Raw genomic sequence first — 5,057 nt, forward strand, 5'->3', positions numbered from 1 at the left:
TTGAGAGCTGCCAGAATGTTCACAAATCATCCTGGTCAGGGTTGTGTGATGAACGTCTGTCGAGTTTTCCTACTTTCTTGTGGTAAGGGCATCCCAGTATCCCTTTGGAGGTTTATCCCTTGACCCCTCTCAGTCTGTGAGGTTTGGGGGGCCACCCCCATGGTGTCTGGATGCAGGTGGCCTGGATGAAGTTTGCGTTCGTCTCCCTACAGCGCGGCTCCTTCATAAAGCTACAGCTCTCACCAGATTCCAGAGCAAACTTTCCCTTCATGCCTTTGGGCACGGGCTCCCTGCTCCTGCCAGTCCCAGAAGTGTCACCACCCACTGCTGGCTCCCTTTCTCCTGCTCACAGCTGTTACAAGCCCTTCATTACTGATCAGCAGTTACCCCCATGTCCCCTGTGGGACCCTAACTGATTGGCATCCCTGCAGTTGGATACACCAGTAGCCCTTCTGACAGCTGAGCACCACTCTCCCCCCAAGTCTGTTTCCCCAGGCCCAAGAACTCATCTGCTTCCCTCTCATTGAAAATTCTACTACCATCCTCTTTCTTTTAGGGTTGCCCTTCTCACACTTAGTTTCAGAGTGGGGTTCAGTCTCCCAGCAGCCCTCAACCTCACCACTCTGAGTTACTCTCACTGCACACCAGGCACTATGCTCGGGATTTTCACAGGCATGAAAATGAGTTCATTGGCTACCTATCCCTGCAGGAAAATCCAGGTGGGGAAGTTACACACCTTTATCAATCTGCCAAAGTTCAAACTGTTATAGAGGCTGAACTGTTTTCCAGGTTTGGCAAATCGCTCGTGGGCAGGAGGTCATGCTGCTTACAGGCTTGGGCTGTGGAGCAGACAGACCTGAGCTCAAATTCCACCTCTGCCATGTGTTAGCTGTGTGACTTGGGCAAGTGACTTAACCTCTCTGGCCTCTGTTCTTTCATCCAGGCAGCCATGTCACACAACTCCAGGAGGTAGTCATTCACATTGTGGCACCAGAGGGCACAAGTTTTCACAGGCTATGGAGTGAATGCCAACCCAGGAGCCCAGCAAGGAGCAGCGCTGACAATACTACCTCCCTGGATTATTGTTGTCAGTGGACACTGTAGCAAGAGTCAGCAATCAACCCAATAACAGAAGAGGAAACTGAAGTTCAGAGAGGTTAAAAGGTATGTCCCAAGTCACACATTAAAAAGTGACTGAGTCAGGATTTGAATTCAGGTTTCTTTTCATCCAGAGCCTGTGCCCTCTCTAGCCTGCTGGCCTCCAGTTTGGATAGCTACTGTGCCACACACGTGTTCACAGCCATAGTCCACCCTTTTCCCCTCAGAGCACGGCTACCATCTCCAATGAGTTTTCTCTCAAGCGCAAATGGTGGTCTCCCCTCTCTCCTTCCCCCACCCCTGCAGAACTCCATGCAGACCCTCACTTTGTTCTTAACAGTCCCCATCTGGCCACTGGTACTTAGATCATCAAGTTGGATCCTGCGGCAGACATCACTAATCAATCCTGGAACTCTTTCCCCGCAGATCCAGGATGCAGGAGTCCAGGCAGGTAGCCATTACCCGCTGATTCTAGCGTTCTGTCAGGAAAAAAAAAAAACAAAACACATTTGCTCTTCCTTCTCGAGATTGTAATCTCCTTGAGAGCAGCAGTAGAGTCGTAATCAGCTCTGCCCACTTCCTGCCCCAAAATAGTTATAAGTTTTCATATATTAAGAACTCAGGAAAGTTTTGTGGATGGAAAAATTGTCTTTCCTTCTTATAAGCATGTGACTTTGGACAAGTACCTTCATCTTTCTAACGTCAAACGGAAATGGAAGCTCAGAAAAATGAAGGGACTTGCCCAAGGTCACACAGCTGGTAAGAAGGGGAACAACTTACATCAAATAGAGACAAGATCTTCACTATATACCATTGGAGGTGTGGATGCACGTGGAATTCTTAGCACACTGCTTGGCACTTGGTATGAGCTCGATAACACCAGACTTCTTTTGTATAAAAAGGGATTGGCTCTGTTCCGTGGCCACAGCCTTGCATAAAACTGTTCTCAAGGGCTCTCTGGCCAGAATCTTTCCTTGATAGGAGAACAAAAAAGGCCCCAGAAAGCCCAGGTTACTGGCTCACAGACTTGTGAGAATGTACACTCTGGAATACTGGGGCAGAGTAATCTTTCTAGAACCCTGGGCTGGATTCAGGAGCTGTGAGATTGTACTCTTGAGACCCCAGTTTGCCCAGCAGAGAAGCAAAGGTTGCTTCTGACATTCCCTCTGACATTCAAAGCTGTCTTCTACTGCTCCCTTCCCATGGCCCAAACCAAGTTCGTGGGCAGCAATGATCTTCCCAGCCTACTGAGCAACCCTGGGCTGCTTCACAGCTGCAGGGAAGGTGGGGACCCAGGAGGCTGGGCCTGGCTCTGAAACAGACCACAACTTCCTGCAGGACCGGCTGGTCACGGAAGGCACAACCCTTGATGGAACCTTTCTTTTTTTTTTTTTTTTTTTTTTTTTTTACGGTACGTGGGCCTCTCACTGCTGTGGCCTCTCCCGCTGCGGAGCACAGGCACCAGACGCGCAGGCTCAGCGGCCATGGCTCAGGGGCCCAGCCGCTCCGAGGCATGTGAGATCTTCCCGGACCGGGGCACGAACCCGTGTCCTCTGCATCAGCAGGCGGACTCTCAACCACTGCGCCACTAGGGAAGCCCCTCTTTTTCTCTTTCTTTTTCTTTCTTCCTCCATTCCTCCCTTTCTCCCTTCTTCCCTCCCTCCCTCCTTCCCTTTCACCTTTCTTTCTTTCCTTCCTCCCTTCCTCCCTGCCTCTTTCTTTCTCCCTTTCTTTCTTTCTTTCTATTAATTTTTATTGGCATATAGTTGCTTTACAATGTTGTATTAGTTTCTACTGCAAAATGAATCAGCTATACGTATACATATATCCCCTCTTTTTTGGATTTTCTTCCCATTTAGGTCACCACAGAGCATTGAGTAGAGCTACTGTGCTATACAGTAGTTTCTCATTAGTTATCTATTTTGTACATAGTATCAATAGTGTATATATGTCAACCACAATCTCCCAATTCCTCCCACGCTCCCTTCCCCCCTTGGTATCTGTACATCTGTTCTCTGTGTCTCTATTTCTGCTTTGCAAATAATATCATCTATACCATTTTTCTATATTTCAATATATACGTTAATATACGATATACAATATTACAATATACGATACTTGTTTTTCTCTTTCTGACTTCACTCTGTATGACAGTTTCTAGGTCCATCCACGTCTCTATAAATGATCCAATTTTGTTCCTTTTTATGGCTGAGTAATATTCCATTGTGTATATATATACCACATCTTCTTTATCCATTCCTCTGTTGATGGACATTTAGCTTGCTTCCATGTCCTGGCTACTGTAAATAGTGGTGCAATGAAAATTGCGGTGCATGTGTCTTTTTGAATTATGGGAATATGCCCAGTAGTGGGATTGCTGGGTCATATGGTAGTTCTATTTTTAGTTTTTTAAGGAACCTCCATACTGTTCTCCATAGTGGCTGTATCAATTTACTTTCCCACTAACAATGCATGAGGGTTCCCTTTTCTCCACACCCTCTCCAGCATTTGCTGTTTGTAGATTTTTTGATGATGGCCATTCTGACCTGTGTGAGGTGATACCTCATTGTAGATTTGATTTGCATTTCTCTAACAGTTAGTGATGTTGTTGAGCATCTTTTCATGTATTTGTTAGTCATCTGTATGTCTTCTTTGGAGAAACGTCTATTTAGGTCTTCTGCCCATTTTTTGATTGGGTTGTTTGCTTTTTTAATATTGAGCTGCATGAGCTGTTTGTATATTTTGGAGATTAATCCTTTGTCAGTTGCTTCGTTTGCAAATATTTTCTCCTATTCTGAGGGTTGTCTTTTTGTCTTGTTTATAGTTTCCTTTGCTGTGCAAAAGCTTTTAAGTTTAATTAGGTTCCATTTGTTTATTTTTGTTTTTATTCTCATTACTTTAGGAGGTGGATGAAAAAAGATCTTACTGCGATTTATGTCAAAGAGTGTTCTGCCTGTGTTTTCCTCTAAGAGTTTTATAGTGTCTGGTCTTACATTTAGGTCTTTAATCCACCTTGAGTTTTTTTGTGTGTATGGTGTTCAGAAGTGTTCTAATTTCATTCTTTTACATGTACCTGTCCAGTTTTCCCAGCGCTACTTATTGAAGAGGCTGTCTTTTAAAAATATGGAACGGGCTTCCCTAGTGGCACAGTGGTTAAGAATATGCTTGCCAATGCAGGAGACACAAGTTTGGGCCCTGGTCCGGGAAGATCCCACATGCCGCAGAGCAACTAAGCCCATACACCACAACTACTGAGCCTGTGCTCTAGAGCCCGCGAGCCACAACTACTGAGCCTGCATGCCACAACTACTGAAGCCTGTGCAGCTAGAGCCCATGCTCTGCAACAGGAGAAGCCACCACAATGAGAAGCCTGCACACCGCAACCAAGAGTAGCCCCTGCTCACCGCAACTAGAGAAAGCCTGTGCGCAGCAATGAAGACCCAATGCAGCCAAAAATAAACAAATTTTTTAAAAAATTAGTTCATTAAAAAAAATTTTTTTAATATGGACCGCTTCACAAATTTGCATGTCATCCTTGCACAGGGGCCATGCTAATCTTCTCCGTATCGTTCTAAATTTAGTGTATGTGCTGCTGAAGCGAGCTTGCTTTTTCTTTCTTCCCTTCTTTCTTTCTTTCTTTCTTTCTTTTCTTTCTTTCTTTCTTCCTTCCTTCCTTTCTTTCTTTCTCCCTCTCTTTCCTCCCTTCCTTCATTCCTCTCTTTCTCTCTTCCTTCCTTTCTTTCTTTTTCCCTTTCTTCCTTCCTTCCTTCCTCCCTCCCTCCCTCCCTCCCTCTCTCTCTCTCCCTTTCTTTCTTTCTTTCTTCCTCCTAAACTGCTCATAACCTGCTGATTGAAAACATGGACCCTGGAGCCATGAGTTCAAATCCTGGTTCCACCAGTTACCAGCTCTTGCCTTAGGCAAGTTGCTCAAGCTCTCTGTGCCTCAGTTTCCTCATCTA

At 45.5% G+C, this 5,057-nt stretch overlaps 1 non-coding gene across 1 annotated transcript; it reads right to left on the minus strand.

Moving 5' to 3' along the window:
• Positions 1 to 4,596: 4,596 nt before the first annotated feature.
• Positions 4,597 to 4,699, minus strand: LOC132504589 (U6 spliceosomal RNA). Its single transcript, XR_009534976.1, has one exon. It is a non-coding gene; the product is annotated as a U6 spliceosomal RNA (small nuclear RNA).
• Between the last annotated feature and the right edge of the window lie 358 nt (positions 4,700 to 5,057).

The sequence above is a fragment of the Lagenorhynchus albirostris genome, chromosome 14, assembly GCF_949774975.1.
Source record: "Lagenorhynchus albirostris chromosome 14, mLagAlb1.1, whole genome shotgun sequence".
Taxonomy (NCBI): Eukaryota; Metazoa; Chordata; class Mammalia; order Artiodactyla; family Delphinidae; genus Lagenorhynchus; species Lagenorhynchus albirostris.